The sequence below is a fragment of the Gossypium raimondii genome, unplaced genomic scaffold, assembly GCF_025698545.1.
Source record: "Gossypium raimondii isolate GPD5lz unplaced genomic scaffold, ASM2569854v1 Contig00295, whole genome shotgun sequence".
Classification (NCBI taxonomy): Eukaryota; Viridiplantae; Streptophyta; class Magnoliopsida; order Malvales; family Malvaceae; genus Gossypium; species Gossypium raimondii.
In genome coordinates, this window is record NW_026291395.1 from 1 (window position 1) to 20,000 (window position 20,000).

General features: G+C 34.8%; 1 long non-coding RNA gene, 2 other non-coding genes and 6 pseudogenes across 3 annotated transcripts; 3 read left to right on the forward strand and 6 right to left on the reverse strand.

Moving 5' to 3' along the window:
• The first annotated feature begins 6 nt into the window (after positions 1–6).
• On the forward strand, positions 7–482 carry LOC128038559 (uncharacterized). The gene is made up of 2 exons (XR_008193628.1): positions 7–397; positions 442–482. It is a non-coding gene; the product is annotated as an uncharacterized LOC128038559 (long non-coding RNA).
• Positions 483–737: 255 nt separating this feature from the next.
• Positions 738–2,073, reverse strand: LOC128038549 (photosystem II CP47 reaction center protein-like; annotated as a pseudogene).
• Positions 2,074–8,251: 6,178 nt separating this feature from the next.
• On the forward strand, positions 8,252–8,325 carry TRNAP-UGG (transfer RNA proline (anticodon UGG)). The gene has a single exon. It is a non-coding gene; the product is annotated as a tRNA-Pro (tRNA).
• A 183-nt stretch (positions 8,326–8,508) lies between these two features.
• Positions 8,509–8,582, forward strand: TRNAW-CCA (transfer RNA tryptophan (anticodon CCA)). The gene has a single exon. It is a non-coding gene; the product is annotated as a tRNA-Trp (tRNA).
• Positions 8,583–11,837: 3,255 nt separating this feature from the next.
• LOC128038551 (cytochrome f-like) lies at positions 11,838–12,917 on the reverse strand (annotated as a pseudogene).
• Positions 12,918–13,065: 148 nt separating this feature from the next.
• Positions 13,066–14,331, reverse strand: LOC128038552 (chloroplast envelope membrane protein-like; annotated as a pseudogene).
• Positions 14,332–14,658: 327 nt separating this feature from the next.
• Positions 14,659–15,308, reverse strand: LOC128038555 (photosystem I assembly protein Ycf4-like; annotated as a pseudogene).
• Positions 15,309–16,412: 1,104 nt separating this feature from the next.
• LOC128038553 (acetyl-coenzyme A carboxylase carboxyl transferase subunit beta, chloroplastic-like) lies at positions 16,413–18,407 on the reverse strand (annotated as a pseudogene).
• A 202-nt stretch (positions 18,408–18,609) lies between these two features.
• LOC128038554 (ribulose bisphosphate carboxylase large chain-like) overlaps positions 18,610–20,000 on the reverse strand; it is a 1,558-nt pseudogene continuing 167 nt past the window's right edge.

Sequence of the window (20,000 nt, forward strand, 5' to 3'; positions counted from 1 at the left end):
TATCGCAAATAAAGCCATTGCGACACCCATTCAAAGAGTCGTTCCCCATCCAGGGGCTACCTTACCATATTCCGAATTCAATGGTTTCAAAAAATCCCCTACAACAGTTCGTCTTGGACCAGATCTAGAACTACCCTCAACGGTTTGTGTAGCCATAAATCTTATTTTGTATTCAGTGAGATCTGTTGACTTTGTATATCATTCCGCTGTAAATAAACAATCTTATCATAGACCCATTGTGATCTTGAAATTATATAATAATGGAAACAGCAACCTTAGTCGCCATCTCTATATCTGGTTTACTTGTAAGTTTTACTGGGTACGCCTTATATACTGCTTTTGGGCAACCCTCTCAACAATTAAGAGATCCATTCGAGGAACACGGGGACTAATTGAAGTAATGAGCCTCCCAATATTGGGAGGCTCATTACTTCAATTGAGATAATGAAAAATCATTTCATTTTTTTAGTTAGAATTTTAGGCGGTTCTCGAAAAAAGATAGCGAAAAAAATTATCCCTAGAGTAGATACTAAGAGGAATGTATAAACCAATGCTTCCATAAATTCGATCGTGGTTTACAATTATAGCTTCCGTACCTGTTTATTTGGAATCATCTCCCGAATAAAATAAAGAAAGAACAAGAATCAAAGAAAAGGCGGCGATTTAAATCAAGATTTTTCAGCAGCCTATGGCAAATCACAAATAAGTAGAAGCGAAAATAACAAAGCAATCTTGCATCAGACTACTTGTCTTCTTGTAGTTGGATCTCAAGTTTTGGAATGCTCCAAATTCCTTGAGCATCAAATCTGGATCAATACCGGCAAAAACATCTCTGAACAGGGTTCTAGCACCATGCCAAATGTGTCCGAAGAAGAAAAGCAAGGCAAACGAAGCATGCCCAAAAGTAAACCAACCCCTCGGACTGCTACGAAAAACACCATCGGATTTCAAAGTAGCACGATCTAATTCAAAAATTTCACCCAATTGAGCACGTCTAGCATATTTTTTCACAGTAGCAGGATCACTATAACTCACTCCATTGAGTTCGCCGCCATAGAACTCAACAGTTACACCTACTTGTTCGACACTATACTTTGATTCTGCCCTTCTAAAGGGACATCGCTCTAACAATTCCGTCTCCGTCTACCAAAACAACCGGAAATGTTTCAAAAAAGTAGGCATACGACGTACAAAAGTTCACGCCCGTCTTTATCTCTAAAGATAGGGTGCCCTAACCACCCAACGGCTATTCCATCCCCGTTGTCCATTGAACCCGCTCTGAATAATCCTCCTTTTGCCGGATTATTGCCAATGTAATCATAAAAAGCTAATTTTTCAGGAATTTTAGACCAAGCTTCTGATAAACTTTGATTTTCGGCTAACCCAGCACTAACCCTTCGATATATTTCTTGCTGGAAGTATCCTTGATCCCATTGATAACGAGTAGGACCAAATAATTCGATGGGGGTAGTTGCTGAACCATACCACATAGTTCCGGCAACAACAAAAGCTGCAAAAAAGACAGCAGCTATACTACTGGAAAGGACGGTTTCAATATTTCCCATACGTAATCCTTTGTATAAACGTTGGGGCGGGCGGACACTAAGATGGAATAAGCCCGCTAATATGCCCAATGTCCCTGCTGCAATATGATGAGAGGCTATTCCTCCCGGAACAAAAGGATCAAAACCTTCCACGCCCCACGCCGGATTTACAGGTTGGACCTTGCCAGTTAGTCCATAAGGGTCCGACACCCATATTCAGGACCATACAATCCTGTTACATGAAATGCGCCAAAGCCAAAGCAAGCCACTCCTGAGAGAAATAAATGAATTCCAAAATCTTGGGCAAATCAAAGAAGGTTTTCCTGTGCGCTCATCACAAAAATTTCTAGATCCCAATATACCCAATGCCAGATAGCTGCCAAGAAGCACAAGCCAGAAAACACAATATGTGCTCAGCCACACCTTCGTAACTCCAAATACCCGGATTTGTTATAGTCCCCCTGTAATACTCCAACCGCCCATGAATTGGTTATTCCTAAACGAGTCATGAAGGGTATAACGAACATACCTTGTCTCACATTGGATCAAGAACAGGATCGGAGGGATCAAAACGGCTAATTCATATAGAGCCATTGAACCGGCCCAACCAGCAACCAGAGCCGTATGCATTATATGAACAGAAAGCAAGCGACCGGGATCATTCAATACGACAGTATGAACACGATACCAAAGGCAAACCCATGGAAATACCCTTTATCAACGAAAAATAGACACTATGTAACTTTATTGCATTGGAATACCTCCCTTTTCGGTGGATTCTTTCGGAGAAAGGATTAATATTTGTTCTATTCCATTAGTAATTAAGGAAGAATTCGGCTCAGAAGAAAAAAGAAGCAGATCTATTCTATACCCGATAAGTATCAATACGCAATGGGGGTTGATCCTATTTTTTATGAATGAACGCATCCCTATTTGTTCGTCATTCAAAGGACCTATTGGTAAGAATTCTCTTTCATTCATTCTGTCTTTCTTTATTTTATGGCCTTATTCTATCTATGTATAAAATATGAGGCCAATATTATTAAGACCATTATTACGCTTCCAGATCAAAGTGAAATATAGTATTTAATTCTTTTTCTTTCCTTTAATGCCTATTGGTGTTCCAAAGTTCCTTTTCGAAATCCGGGAGAGAAGATGCAGTTTGGGTTGACGTATAGTGCGACTTGTCAAATATATTGGGTCATATAGGATTCCCCGTTCTCTCCTTGATCGAGATATCCTCTGTTTCGCCCCAAAAAGATTGATTGAATTATCAAAAATTTGTAGCGCGAAGTGTAATGAAGTGCAATTAGAGATCCATTTCATTTTTTTGGGGGGGTATCCAGATTAATATTTTCAATTAGACTGATTTATGGTTGGCTTGGTTGGACCGAAAAAATGAAGCATCCAGGCTCCGTTTAGAAAAAACCCAATTGGTAATACATTTATGATTACCACCTATATCATAATCATAAATCTTTTTTATTTACAAATTCGAAATAGAAATAAGAACGATTTCAAACTATTAATCAATCGAATAATATGAAATACGTTGAATATTTGGCGGAAAACATGAAAGAAAAGGAATTAAATTAAAATAAAAAGGAAATGAAATCATAGCAAAAGATGTGGTATTGGGTCATTTGTCCTATATGCGCAAATCAAAATCAGGCGGATCTTTACTCGGAGTAAAGCATAAACCTAAAAAAATTGAATAAAAAATTGATGAAACCCATTCAGGAACAAGAAAATGACATCGTGATTTGGATTGAATCCCAATGAAAAAAAAATAGATCAATGAAAAGTTTGTGCGATAAGTTTAGCGAATTTTTCTATATTATAGATTATAGGAAAACGGGCCAAAACTTATCTTTCTTTAATTTCATTTTATTTAAAAAATGGAAGAAAAAGCCCCTTCGTTAGAAATTAGAAGTTAGAAAAGGCACACTAGAAAAAACGAAGGATGGCTAGAATCTACACATTGATTTTTTTTCGCAATTTTTGTTGAACCGTATGCATCAAAAGGTGCCTGTACGGCTACTAAGGGATACAATTTTATCCTAATCAACCGACTTTATCGAGAAAGATTACTTTTTTTAGGCCAAGAGGTTGATAGCGAGATCTCGAATCAACTTATTGGTCTTATGGTATATCTCAGTATAGAGAATGATACCAAAGATCTGTATTTGTTTATAAACTCTCCTGGCGGATGGGTAATACCCGGAGTAGCTATTTATGATACTATGCAATTTGTGCAACCAGATGTGCATACAATATGCATGGGATTGGCTGCTTCAATGGGATCTTTTCTCCTGGCCGGAGGAGAAATTACCAAACGTCTAGCATTCCCTCACGCTCGGCGCCAATGAGTTTTATTTGATGGAAAGAAAAAGAAGACTATGCCTTCGCCCTATGAAATATGAATTAGTAAGTAATAATAGCATGGCACTTCGAATTCGATATGAAATTTTTGATTTCTTTTTTTCAAAACATTAGATTATGTATCGAAAGAGTAGTATGAGAGAAAGGGCATTTCAATTTTATCTTAGCTTTCGTGGGCCCATCTCAGCGTCACAAACTTTTTCTTTTCACACCAGAGGCTATTAACAATATTTATAACAATATTTATGTTATAAAATAAAAGAGTACGAAAAAAAAAGACTATTTTTTCTTTCTTTTGAAAAAAAAAAAAAACTTTAGGATTGCTGAATTACAGACGAAATAAATATATAAAGCAACGGAGCCATCATAGTATTTTTGAACTTTTCCGAAAAAAAAAGAAAAAAAAAGAAGGGTGGTAATTGGATTATTTAGTGATCTGGGTCTAATAGACGCTCTCTATATTTTCTCTTTTCTTTTTCGATGAAGAAAAAAGAATTCCATTGGAAAGCCGTATGCAATGCACAAAAATGCCTGTACGGTTGTTCAATTCTATCTTTTTTTTCTTATTATTCTTTAGCTATTTTTAGCTATTCTTCTCGCCTCATTATGTGAGTTAGAAGAACCTTTTATTATGTTATATCATCAGGGTAATGATCCATCAACCTGCCAGTTCTTTTTATGAGGCACAAACAAGAGAATTTATCCTGGAAGCGGAAGAACTACTGAAACTTCTCGAAAGCCTCACAAGGGTTTATGTACAAAGAACGAACAGGCCCCTATGGGTTGTATCCGAAGACATGGAAAGAGATGTTTTTATGTCAACAACAGAAGCCCAAGCTCATGGAATTGTGGATCTTGTAGCGGTTAAATAAGTTAAATAACAAATAGCAATAGCAACGATTTAACACCAATCCACAATTTTATTAAGATTGATTTAATCCCTCTTCTTCCTTTCCTTCTTAACTTAAGCCTAAGGGGTTAATATTTTATTAATCTATTAAATAGAAAAAGAAGTAATTCAGAATCATCTGGTTAGGATCGATCTAAACCAGTCTATTATGTATATGATTCAGTATGCCAACTATTAAACAACTTATTAGAAATGCAAGACAGCCAATTAGAAATGTCACGAAATCCCCTGCTCTTGGGGGATGTCCTCAGCGCCGAGGAACATGTACTAGGGTGTATGTGCGACTTGTTCAGATCATGGGCTGAGAAAAAAACAACTTTTCAGTATCAACGATCCATACCAGTGAATAGAATGGGGTTCGTCCGTTCACTATCTAAAAAAGATAGATCTACCATATCCTTCTATTGTGTATGAAATTTATGGTTTCCATTGGCGCAAATCCAATCTTGGAATTTAAGATGAGAAAAAATTCCCCATTGGTAGCAAATGCTTATCCATTAAGCGGGGAAAATCCTATTTAAAAAGCAAAAAGATTATGCTTCGACTCTTGCAAAGAACGGACTAACAGGGTCAGCTGCCCAATTAATCCTCATCCTTACATACCGTTACTGTATAAGATAGATCTCGTTGTGAAAGATCTATTACTGGAAAATTTATGAGTAGAGCCGAAGAGTGTGAACTGTACAAGTTACCAATTAAATGAAGGAATGAGCTCCGGTGTATAGAGAGGACCTCACCGTTTAAGAAGTAACCATAGAAACGATGGAACCCACTATTTATTTATCCATTTCTATTTACTCCTTTATTTTAGTTAATATGCTTTTTTTGATACCTAGTATCAATACAATTTCTTATTTCAAGGCGAAATGAAATGCCTAGAAAAAAGGAAAAATCGTGGTCGGGACGGTTAGAGTAGCAAAAGCCATTGGAATTTTTATTTTATACATTGGAAGAATCCGTTTTGTTATTAATAGACTAGAAAAGAATAACTGAAAGAAAAAATTAGTTATTCATCAAAATTTCTTTTATTCAATGACCAGAATTAAACGGGGATATATAGCTCGTAGACGTCGAAAAAAAATTAGTTTATTTGCATCAAGCTTTCGAGGGGCTCATTCAAGACTTACTCGAACTATTACTCAACAAAGAATAAGAGCTTTGGTTTCGGCTCATCAGGATAGAGATAGGAAAAAAAGGGATTTTCGTCGTTTGTGGATCACTCGAATAAATGCAGTAATTCGCGGAGTGGGGGTATCCTATAGTTATAGTAGATTAATACACAATCTGTACAAGAAACAGTTGCTTCTGAATCGTAAAATACTTGCACAAATAGCTATCTCAAATAGGAATTGTCTTTATATGATTTCCAACGAGATTAGAAAATAAGGAGATCGGAAGGAATCCAACGAAATGCTTTAAATGAAATGGGGTTCCCTCGAGAATGAACTCAGGGAAGGTAGAGTAGAAATTAATATGATAAAAATTCTGATTCTGATAAGGTTCTGATAAGGTCATCAAAACAAGATGAGCGAAGGCGCTCAATAAAAAAAAGATTTTTTTTCTTCCCCAACCGGATTCGATTCTTTTGAAGGGGTAAGCCTATTTATTTCTGGTTCTAAGAGCAGTAGTTCTAGTGGTCGACTCGCTTCTTTCAAACTGTTTCTCATTATTAAGAAAGGGTAACGAAGATAAAATACGAGCTTGTTTTATAGCAATAGTAATTAATCGTTGTTGTTTTAAGGTCAATCTATTTACTCGCCTAGATAATATTTTCCTTGTTCACTAATAAATCGACTAATTAAACTCATGTTTCTATAATCAATTCGATCCCCGATTGGATCGAGGGCAAACGCCTACTGAAAAGATCGCTTGGATTTAAGAAAGAGTCGCTTGGATTTATCCATGATTTCTTTATTCCTTATTTCTAAAAGAATCCTATCCTATCTCTATTTCTAAAATCCTATTTTGAAAATTCAAATTATAGAATTAATATAATAAATAGGATTTGGTTTGTTTATTTTATTATTGTTTATTTTATTATTATTTATCATTTAAATATATAATTTAAATATATATAAATAAAAATAAAAATATATTAATAATATAGAAATAATATTAATAATATAGAAAGAAAATATGCGTTATATATAACTAATTCTATACTTATACTTAATATATTATATACCTAATGTCATATTTTCATATTCTCGGTAAGTGGTGACATACGAGCACTTGATTCGATTTATTTCTTTATCTCCCCGTGAATTGTATGTTTGTAACAATAGGGACAGAATTTCTTCAATTCCAATCGACTGGGCGTATTGTGTCGATTTTTTTGAGTAATATACCTGGAAATACCCGTTGATTCCTTATTAACGCCGTTTCGAACACAACTGGTACATTCCAAAATAATCGTTACTCGGACATCTTTACTCTTGGCCATGAACCTCCTTTGAGTTTTTAATTCACCCAACTTTTCTATTTTCCGATCAAAAGCGAAGAAGAAAGGAATGAAAAAAAAAAGAAATAAAGTTGCTAACTCAAAACCAAATCTTGAAAGATTTTGTTGCAATCAATATAGTAAATCAATATAGATTTAGAGTAATAGTAAATAATAAGAATAAGTAATACAACGATTTCGAACTCTATTTAGAATCAAACCACCGTACGGTATTTTCTTTAAGTATCTTGTAGGATACTGTTGTTCCACCACATTTCTCTTTTCGCTCTACTAGTAATTTAATTGGAGCTTGAACCCGAGTTTCGGTGAGGTTGAATCTACTTTTTTCGTTCTACCTTCCTTATTTATTTTATCTAATTCTTATCTAATTCGAAAAAAAAAACTAAAAAAAGGGGGGGCGAGAGAGTAGTCACAGATATTTGATTGTATCTCGATCTAATCTTTTCGCCCCGTCCGCAGCAATAACTAGAATTAAAAAAGGGAATGTTAACGCATCCGGGAAGAAACGATTGATCTCTATTAATAAACCCGCTAAAGAACCGAACCAGAGAGTACTTAGTACCGGTGCTACGGAAAGATATGTTTTAGATCTCGCATTTAAAATCCTCCTTCTTTATCGTATTACATTATGGTAATACATATATAATCGCATGTATGTGTGGTTAAAGACCACTTGGATTTGTCTATTTGTACCCGGAATTCCTAATTCAAATTAAAATGTACAATGATTCGATAGATAAGATTTTCCCTTTCTTAAAACAGCAAAACAAAATAGGTCCCTTTCACCTGAGAATTCCCGCTAAAAATATTCATTTATTATTCATTATATGGTTGTTATATGATATGAGACCAAAAAGAGGAAATGGAAAGATCCGTTTTGTATATCAATAGATGAAATAAGGGTGTGGAAAACAAGACAGGGATTCTCTACAATGACATTGTAGGCCAATTGAAAGGGATGTAGCGCAGCTTGGTAGCGCGTTTGTTTTGGGTACAAAATGTCACAGGTTCAAATCCTGTCATCCCTACCTATTACTTCTCCTTTGAGCAGTAACGAGGGAGTCGTTTTAGATTGATTAAAATTAAGCATACATAATCTATCATTTTCTCATATTATATATGATATATGATAGTATAGTTGTGCGCGATGTATTGGGGTTATAAAATAAAAGAATCCTCTTTTTTACAGTCTTATTTATTATGATAAGAAAGCGCTCTTAGTTCAGTTCGGTAGAACGTGGGTCTCCAAAACCCAATGTCGTAGGTTCAAATCCTACAGAGCGTGATTCCGCTCTTGTTAGGTCGAAAATTACACCGAACTGAAAAAAAAAAAATTGAACAGCAATTCGAATTTGACCTCCTTGGATTAAATTATAAAATTCAAATTATTAAATAAATTGAAATTCAAAATTTAAAATTAAAGGGTCAGTCAAAAAAAGGTATGTTAATTAATCCAAAAAAGGTATGTTAATTAATCAAAGGTCCAACTGATCACCACGTCTGTATTGTAAATATGCGGTTACGAATAATCCAGCCAAAGTAATAGGAATTAGACCTAAGACGATTCCAAATAGAAAAACTTCAATCATTTCAATTTATTTGAAAGGAGAAAAAGAAAGGTAATATCTATCCCTAAATATTAATTTCTATTGCCCATGAATATCAATACCTAATAATTGATAATTAACACGGTAAGGAGCTAGAGAATATATGGAATAGGACAGAAAGCTTTGTTTTTATGAATTGTTCGTTCATTGAATTAATTTTCAAATAAGTCGTATCTTACTCAGACCAATAAATAAAGCTGAGGTTATAGTTAAAGCCGCTAGTAAAAAACCGAAATAACTAGTTATAGTAGGCATGAAGGAGCTAAATGAAATATGTTCTTTTTATACATATGTTTATAAAGCACTTACCTAAGTTTCAATTTTTAAACGAGAGGGGGATAAGCAAAAATACCAATTGAAATAATAAGTTCAATTGAAATTTTTTGCTTCATCAATCATTATAAACGGTATTCACAAAATAGAGCGGCAGGACAAGAGTAGAAAAGAAAAGAAATCGATTCATCATCTTTGTAGTTAGGTCAAGAAAAAACCTTTGGATCTAATACAAGAATACAAGAAAGGCCGCCTCACAAATATTGATTAGTAGAATTTTTTTTTATTCCTTGCTCTTTTTTTTTTATCTATATCTAATACTATCGACTACTCTTACTTGTTACTAGACGACTAAGCAATTCCTTAAAATAAAAAAAAAAGAGGGCTTCCAACAAAAAACAAAACCTCTTGTGCAACTACGAAAAAAAGTCAATTTTTATATTTCGCATCTAATTGACTTGCGGAAATATGATAATTTCCTTCATGAATTATTATAAACCAACTCGTTGGATTCACGGGTTACCTGATCCGCCGTTTCTAGGCCCAAGCCAATACCTCCAGGAATTTGAGAATTTTCTATTGCATGATACCTGGTTATACATCGACAAGCAAGAAGAAGAAAGAAATTATCTAGCACTTCACGTCGATATACTGTTTGAAATTGCGTTGCTGTGTCAGAAGAAGGATAGCTATACTGATTCGGTATACTCTAAAAATACCTTTGGTACAATATTGACGATCTCACAAAGATTGAGTTTCGGTGAATTCCCATTTACTGATCCCATCTTTTACGGAATCGATCCCTACAAGAATATGTGGAGCTCGGCATGTCTGGAAGCACAGGAGAACGTTCTTTTGCTGATATTATTACCAGTATTCGATACTGGGTCATTCATAGTATTACTATACCTTCCCTATTCATCGCGGGTTGGTTATTCGTCAGCACAGGTTTAGCTTATGATGTGTTTGGAAGCCCTCGTCCAAACAGTATTTTACAGAAGAGCCGACAAGGAATTCCATTAATAACTGGCCGTTTTGATTCTTTGGAACAACTCGATGAATTTAGTAGATCTTTTAGGAGGACCCAATGACCATAGATCGAACCTATCCAATTTTACAGTGCGATGGTTGGCTGTTCACGGACTAGCTGTACCTACCGTTTCTTTTTTGGGGTCAATATCAGCAATGCAGTTCATCCAACGATAAACCTAATTCGAATTAATTATAGAGCTATGACACAATCAAACCCGAACGAACAAAATGTTGAATTGAATCGTACCAGTCTCTACTGGGGGTTATTACTCATTTTTGTACTTGCTGTTTTATTTTCAATTATTTCTTCAATTAAGAAAAAAAAGAGTAGTAGAATACTAAATAATAGTAGGAATTATCTTATCCCATTCGGAAGGATTGTATCTCATAATTATCTATGACTGTTTATGTCTTTAGCATGACCACTTGATGAAATGCGGAGGGAAGCGGGATAAATGGCCGATACTACTGGAAGGATTCCTCTTTGGATAATAGGTACGGTAACTGGTATTCCTGTGATCGGTTTAATAGGTATTTTCTTTTATGGTTCATATTCTGGATTGGGTTCATCCTGTAATATGGAATAATGGATAATGGGACGAACTAAGTTATAGGCATGAAAGTGTAAGAACTCAACAGGGCCCGCCTCCTCTTTCTTTGTCTGATTCGCGAGGAAGGGTCCCGTTGAATTCTTAATGATCATGATCATTATATTTTGGTCGTATAAATGACAACAAATGGATCACTTTTTCCGATGATTTTTTTGAAAAATGAACTCAATTTCAATTAATTGATTCATAGCATCTGCTCTTCGATAGTATCTATCGATACTTTCAAGGTTAGAAGAAAAAAAGGAATCACTCAATTGGATGACACAATATATATTTAATATTTCTTTTTTTTCTGTCGACCAGATATCAATCAAACCTTTTCTAGACTAGTCTAACCTTACTCGATTTATTTTAGTATTTCATCAAAGTTTGAAATTATTTTATAAGTTTATCGCCTTGATTCTATTTTATCAAAAAAAATCGGTAAGGATTCCTTCTCTTTTTTTTGGTTGTCCATTACTTAGTATATTATACTTATTTCGACTTATTTTATACTTATTATATTATCCTTATTACTTATTCTATTATAAGTAAATCGAAAAAATAAAGGGTTCTGAAAAATCGGGAAAAATCGAAACTAAGAATAGAAATCTTTGACGAACGGGTCCCGTAATTGTTATTATTTCGACACAAGAAAAGGAATTTTACACACCCTTTTCTTGTGTCGAAGGCTAGAAAGACGAAGAATACTCCCTGTAATTATTTGTTCCCCTCATTTATCCTTCCTTTCTATTCTCCACTTACTTATCTTATGTTTAGTATCTACTCAAATTGAATTTAGAAAACAAAACGATTCTGTAACATTTTAATCTGACACTGACAATAGGAATATAATTACCCCCCCCAATTTAGTCAATTTAGATTGAAAAAGAAAAAAAGAGGTAAAGACAAATAGTCTTCTTCACAATATACATATTTTGTTTTGAATGCGGTAAAAGCAATTCCTAGAAAGAATAGAAACAAGCAAAGACTTTTCATCCTTTTTTTCATTATACCTAACCTAATTGCCAGGAAGAATTTGTTCTTTTTTACAAATTTGATGTTGATAAATCCACAGATCTAGAAATTCATTTCGGACACTTGAACCTTCTCAAACTGTTTCTTTTTAAGAACCAAAAAGATTTGTGCAAAAACAATAGATGCCAAGAAGAACAAAAGACCTTGGACGCGTAGTGGGTCTTGAAGTACTATTTCTGCATCCCCCTGACCAAATCCACCCACATTAGGATTAATTGTTAATGGTTGATCGAGTTTGATAGATTCACCCTCTGAAACAAAGTTCTGGTCCTGGGGATAATATCAACCACTTGATGTCCATCCAAGGTATCCGTTATGGTTATTTCGTACCCCCCTTTTTCTTTTCGTATGATATTGCTTACTATACCTGCTGTCGTAGCATTATAAACAGTACTGTTACTTTTGTTCCCGTCAGGATAAATCTGGCCCCTTCCCCTGTTGTCGCCTACGTATATGGGATATTTTAAGAAATGAACATCTTTATTACTAGCAGGGTCTGGGGAAAGAATAGGAAAGGTGATTTCACTATATTTTTTACCAGGAATAGGATCTATCACAAGAATATTTTTCTTAGTGGGGCGGTAGTTCTGAAAAGAAAGATTGCCTATCTTTCCTTTCATCTCGGGTGAAATACGATCAGGCGGGGCTAACTCAAACCCCTCTGGTAAAATAAAAACAACACCCACATTCAAAGCCCCTTTTTTACCATTAACAAGAACTTGTTTCAGTTGCATATCATAAGGAATTCTAACAACCGCTTCAAATACAGTATCAGGAAGTACCGCTTGTGGAACCTCAATATCCACGGGTTTATTCGCTAAATGGCAATTGGCACATACAATACATGATTGCTTCTCGTGGATTTTCATACCCCTGCTGCGCAAAAATGGGATATGCATTTGAAATGGAAGCCCCGGTTATTATATAGATCATGAGCGATACGGAAATGGATCGAGTAATCTCCTCCTTTATCCAAGAAAAAGTATTTCTAGTTTGCATGGTCCAATCATTGATCCCGAAAATTTCTACAATAAAATTAGGTAGGTCACTAGTATAGTTCCTAGCCACGATTCTGCTATTTACTTTTACTGAAAACTGAAAAAAAATGGCTGAAACAGAGGAGAAATTGTATTCTCTGATGGGTAGAAAAGAGTAAAGTAAGTACGACTTTGCATGCTTTGCTTATCTCGAAAGTAAGAAAGATTATAATTGAATCCGTGAATCATTTTCAGTCATTCATTGAATGATAAATAACTACAAGTGACGGAGATACACGATTTAAATAACGAAAGATCAATATTTAAAATTGTATCTAGAATGACTGGAAAGGTAGAAACAAGACCAGATATAATTTGATCATTATGAGCAAATCCAAAATCTTTGTATATAGAGCCAATCATTAGTTCCCAACCGTGGGGCGAATGAAATCCTATACATAAATCTGTTAATAAAAGAATAGAAAAAGCTTTTATTGTGTCGCTTAAATTATATAGAATTCTTGAACCCAAGAGTTAAGAATAAGAAGTTCTTCATTCCCCAAAATAGAATAACCACTTAGAATAACGAAACAGATTAGATTGGTCGAGAAGTGCAAAATCGTATGGATATGATCCTCATTGTGCAGCTTGATCAATTGGATCGTTTCTTTTGGATTCTATACGAAGCTTTTGTAGATGTGTTTCCGGGTATTCTTTTATCATTTCGTCCAACAGGAAGAGTTCCTCTACTTCTATGAATTGTTCTAGAATACTCTTTTCTTGAATATCATTCAAAAAAGTTTCGGATTGCCTAGTATCCCACCAATTAGTAATCCAAGATTTCAGACTTTTATTAAATGAGAGAGATCCACCAGGGCAAAATACTATAGATGCAAGATATAGAAGGGGAGTGAATGCTTTCTTTTTTGCCATTTTTTCATCTGTGAGTTGTTAATGAACCCACCTCATTCGTTGACTTTATGTGATCTAATCTTTCTATCAAGCATGCCTTTCATTATATTATAAAGTAGGGCCCATGAATCTATTCTCTGTTTTTTTGATTCAGTGCTTAGCCCTTGAATCTAATTGAATCTAAAAAGAATACAGAATATAGAAAATAAGAATCCACTTTGAATTCGAATGAAATATATATATTATTGTTATATTGATATTGTTATTGTTTCCAGATATCTCAATTGATCAAATTCGAAGCAATTGCCCTCTTTTGATAACTGCCCGAAAGAACCGCTTCAAATAATAAAGATTGTTCTATTCAGATTTTGAGACGAAGGAGCGCCCTGTCTATATCAAGATCGCAATCAAATATGTCGAAAATTTTCGCGGGTTATCTAAACTATATAGAGTCTAGAGTCCAGCAATAATTGAAAAAAAAAATTAGGAAAAATATTATGCTGATCAAAAATGAGTGACAAAAAAAGACAGAAAAGGTATCATTACGTTTATCATTATGTTATAAGAAAGAAATCCACTTGTTTAGTTCTTTAGTTCTTAAGGAGCACAAAGAAAGGATAAAGGGAGGGGCCGATTGAGAAAAGAAAAGTAGAAAATTTACAAGATATGATCTATCTGTATCTCACGTATCAACTCAAATATTGCAAATAAAAAGCGAAAGTCTTTATTTCGAAATACTTTGATATATGAGATGAATCCAGTATTTCGATTTCTTGCTTATTTTGTTACTGAATTAAGTTGAGCGGTTTTACATTTACAGACGCATAAAAACTATTTTGTGGACAAAAAAACTGTTTTTTATGTTATGACTCTTCCGTATACGTCCGCTTTGGTTTGAATGGGCATTCTGAAGAAACTTCAGTTTAGTTCTGCTATAGAAAAGAGGATTCTTGGATTGAGCTTTTCCTCCCGGCGAAAGCTTTTATTCTGCAATTCATTTCAAAGACTTCAATCGGTACACGCAAAAAATAGGCCAATTCAGCAGCTTTTGTTCAATTTCGCGAGTCAAATTCTCATCAGTACGAGTCAAGGAACGGCCCCTGGCCTCTGATTTCCATATAAAGGACACGACGAGCATAAATACCCTCTTTAACTTCTATTCTGATGGACTGAATATCTTTCATAAGGAATCGTAGAAAGATGCGACGATTTTTCAGGAAAACCCCAACGAAAATACATACTATTCCTCCTTTCTATCGAATCGATCATAACCACTGCCTACATTCCAAAAATTGTGCACCACAAATAGGAACTAATAAAGAGGCCTGCGATCCCATAGAAAGACATCACGATTCCTTGTGGAAAAAAACTATTTGCTGAGACGGAAATAAAGATATCAAATTCCTACCAAGATAACTAGAAGTTCCAACTAATAAAAACCTAATGAACCAAAAAAAGGATAAAGGCCCAGCAGAAATTGCTTGTTTTCGAGATCCACTATAAATTCTATCCATATAGATTCTGATCGCCAACTCATACATACTAGATCCAGTTGCATTTTATTCGAATTGAGAGAATAACCAAAAAATTCGACTTTACTTTTTTGTTTCGAAGTAACTCTCATCAACTAGGACTATTTTGATATGAACTTTTAGAAGAATTCATCAAATTGCTTCGATCTAAAATCATCCTTTATATGATCGCCTATACGGATCTACTAGATATATAGACTTTAATTTCATACATCCGTTCGGTACCGATCCACTTGCTATAATTCATTTAACCCTATACCATGTTTACGTATGCATAAGAGGGCTTTTCATTTATGTTCGGTTCAGGTAAGCCGGATGTTCTACAATATTCTACTAAATAGGTATCCATGACATCTAAGTCTTGAAAAAAATAGATAAGATTTGGTCTTGGCCCCATCGAATCTAAAAATCTTAGTTTTTGAACATACAAAGATAAAAAAGCCATTGCAATTGCCGGAAATACTAGGCCTACTAAAGGCACAAAAATAGAGGAAAACTGCTGAAAGTTGTCATAAAATGGGTACCTCAATTTAATATTTGTACCTGTTATTGTTATATTGTTTAGTTAGAAATATATCTTATAACGATTATATTATAATTGGTATATTATACTAATTATATCTAAATACTAAGTATATCTAAGCGAGTCTATATATCTAATAGATATCTAATAAGTGCAAGGAATGTAGAATTAAATAAAAGGACTTGCCCATCTTTTAAATCAAATAAAATAGGTGTATATGATAAGATAATCCACTTTCTTTATTATCTTACTTTATTCTTACTTTTCTTATTATTCTATTGTTCTTGTCTTCTAATTTGAATTTTGAATTTACTAAAGAAAGAGTTTATTACAAATTGTCGAAAGATTCGATTCGTTAGAATCCGATCCAAGAACAGGGATTATTAGTAAAATAGAATTTTCAGGAGATATAGAAAGATGCAAAACTCTATATTTCTATTCTATTTTTCTCTATTTAAATTATATATACATACGCAATAGAGGAAGATCAAATTCGTTTTATTTGTCTCTCCAAATTCAATTTCATTTCACAGAAGGAAAAATTCGCTTTTTATCTTGTTGCTAGAGGTTTACTCATTAGTAATATCGGATAATGATAATAATAATTATCCACATAATTTGTTTTCGACAATTCCTTTTTTGTCACAAAGTCAAAGCCCGCGTAATGGGCTTTGACTTTGATTCTGATAAACTAACTAACTACCTTTTCACTACAAATCAAAAAATTTCACTTAAGACTCTACTTGATTGAATTTTGATTCAACGGAAAAAAACCGTGGAGCTGAACTAACTCACTCAGAACACCTTTTAAAGGATTACGTGGTACGATTGGATCGAATAAACCCTTATGGAATAAATATTCAGCCGCCTGTGAACCTTCCGGTATTGTTTTATTCAATGTTTGCTCAATTACTCTTTTACCCGCAAATGCAATATAGGCATTGGGTTCAGCAATAATGATATCCCCCAACATACCAAAACTCGCGGTCACTCCACCAGTAGTAGGAGATGTAAAATTGATACATAAAATAACTTTTTATTTGATTGATAATCATATAAAGCGGAAGATATTTTAGCCATTTGCATCAAGCTCAAACTTCCTTCTTGCATGCGTGCTCCTCCGGAAGCACACACTAGAATAAGAGGTAAAAAATTATTGGTAGCATATTCGATCAAACGGGTGATTTTCTCGCCTACTACGGATCCCATACTCCCCCCCATAAACTGAAAATCCATAACCCCGATTGCTATAGGAATACCGTTTAGTTGACCCGTGCCTGTTTGAATAGCCTCAGTTAATCCTGTCTTTCTTTGATAAAAGTCAATACGATCTTTATAAAGCTCTTCTTCAGACTGAAATTCAATGGGATCCAGAGATCATGTCTTCATCCATAGGACCCCAAGTGCCTGGATCAATCGAAAGTTCGATTCTATCTGAACTCCTCATTTTCAAATGATATCCACATTGTTCACAAATATTCATTTTTGAATTAAGCGATTTCTTATAATTTACTCCATAACAATTTTCGCATTCGCATTGAACCCACAAATCCTTGTATAGATCGAGATCATTAGAACTTTCTTTTAGAGTTAAATCATTACCATTTTCACGAGTTATTATATCGAAATTCTTGCCTTCACTACTATTTCCACCTTCGCCGCAAATGTAATTATAAATATAATTATCATTGGAATTGTCACTACCACTTAAAATGGAACTATCAATACAGATTTGAGAACGAAGATAAGAGTCAATACAACTATTAATGTGATTATTCCAACCATAGTTAGTATCATTATCATCCAAGTTAAAATGATAGTGGGACTCATCATTTTTCGATCCATTATTCATATAACTAGAATTATGATAACTATAAAAAAAACTTTCTAGTTCACTCAAAAAAGAATGATCATTGTTAAGCTCAAAATTTGATTTTCACTATCAAAATATATGGAATAACGGTCCTGATTACTATCCCTAATTAAAAAGGTGTCATCAGAAATGAAATTCCGAATGTCTTTGACGTCAACTAAATGATCAACCTTACTGTAATAACTAGAGCTGTCACTACAATCATGAATGTTTTTATCCGTATCATTTCTAGTCGGGTCTTCGTTTACAGTAGTATTTTCAACAGGACCAAGGTGGCTATCCATTGATTTACTTAGCCCACATCTGTATTCTAATTCTCCCTTAGACAAGATCAAATTGAACCATGATTTTTCCATAGAGCTTTCTTGCCTCTATTTCCATGAAAGTACAGTAGATGAATAGTCATTCGATGAAAAATCAATTGAATATTTTATTTCCTATCAGAATACGCATACTAGATACAATCACTAGGGTTATTAACGAACAATGAGTGAATATTGAAAGAAACGATTCCCTTTTGTGAGAACCTGGAGTAGCAGTTCATTATATATGATAGAGCTCTTTTTTCTTTTGAATTAGAAATATCAATTTTCAATTAGAAATAGTGATTTCCCCATGTTGTGTAAAATCCGCACTGAAAAAATGGAAAAAAGAAATTTTTCTCCTATCAAGAACCTTTTTCGTAAAATCTCGTCTACTAATACAATACAATAAGTTTCTATTCCAACACGGAGCCAAAGGACAACATACAGGATGGGTAGAAGAAGTTGTGATGCTTGGCTCGATCCATGATCGAAACCGTGGTATATAGGATAGAAAAGAATACACCAATCCTAAGGATCCATACATAGGATTAATTATGGACCCAGGAGAAAATTTGAGTTGTGTTTAGTCTTTTATTTTTGTATTTAAAATCTTGTATATCTAGATAAAAATATATCTATCAAAAATATAGACAATAGAATCGGCTCAATCCTTTTAGTAAAAGATTGGGCCGAGTTTAATTGCAATTCAACAAACCGACAGTAATTACTGGATTACAAAGTATCCATTGCTTCGAATTCAAATTTGATTTATCAAGCTGGTTTATCTAATTTATCCACTGCGTCGAATTCAAATTTGATCGCCTTCCATACTTCACAAGCAGCAGCTAGTTCAGGACTCCATTTGCTAGCCTCGCGGATAATTTCATTACCCTCATGGGCAAGGTCACGTCCTCATTACGAGCTTGTACACATGCTTCTAAAGCTACTCGATTAGCTACGGCACCCGGTGCATTTCCCCAAGGGTGTCCTAAAGTTCCTCCACCGAATTGTAGTACGGAATCATCTCCAAAGATCTCGGTCAAAGCAGGCATATGCCAAACGTGAATACCCCCCGAAGCTACGGGCAGAACACCTGGCATAGAAACCCAATCTTGAGTGAAATAAATACCACGGCTTCGATCTTTTTCAATAAAATCATCACGTAGTAAATCAACAAAGCCCAAAGTTATGTCCCTTTCTCCTTCAAGTTTACCTACTACTGTACCAGCGTGAATATGATCTCCACCAGACATACGTAAAGCTTTAGCTAGTACACGAAAGTGCATACCATGATTCTTCTGTCTATCAATAACTGCGTGCATTGCGCGATGGATGTGAAGAAGTAGACCATTATCTCGGCAATAACGAGCCAAGCTAGTATTTGCAGTGAACCCACCTGTTAAGTAGTCGTGCATTACGATAGGAACTCCCAATTCTCTAGCACACGGCCCTTTTGATCATTTCTTCACATGTACCTGCAGTAGCATTCAAGTAATGCCCTTTGATTTCACCTGTTTCAGCCTGTGATTTATAAATTGCTTCGGCACAAAATAAGAAACAGTCTCTCCAGCGCATAAATGGTTGGGAGTTCACATTCTCATCATCTTTGGTAAAATCAAGCCCGCCACGTAGACATTCATAAACTGCTCTACCGTAGTTCTTAGCGGATAACCCCAATTTAGGTTTAATAGTACATCCTAATAGGGGGCGACCATACTTGTTCAATTTATCTCTTTCAACCTGGATGCCATGAGGCGGGCCTTGGAAAGTTTTAACATAAGCAGTAGGGATTCGCAGATCCTCTAGACGTAGAGCGCGCAGGGCTTTGAACCCAAATACATTACCCACAATGGAAGTAAACATGTTAGTAACAGAACCTTCTTCAAAAGGTCTAAAGGGTAAGCTACATAACATATATATTGATCTTCTTCTCCAGGAACGGGCTCAATGTGGTAGCATCGCCCTTTGTAACGATCAAGGCTGGTAAGCCCATCGGTCCCACGGTTGTCCATGTACCAGTAGAAGATTCAGCAGCTACCGC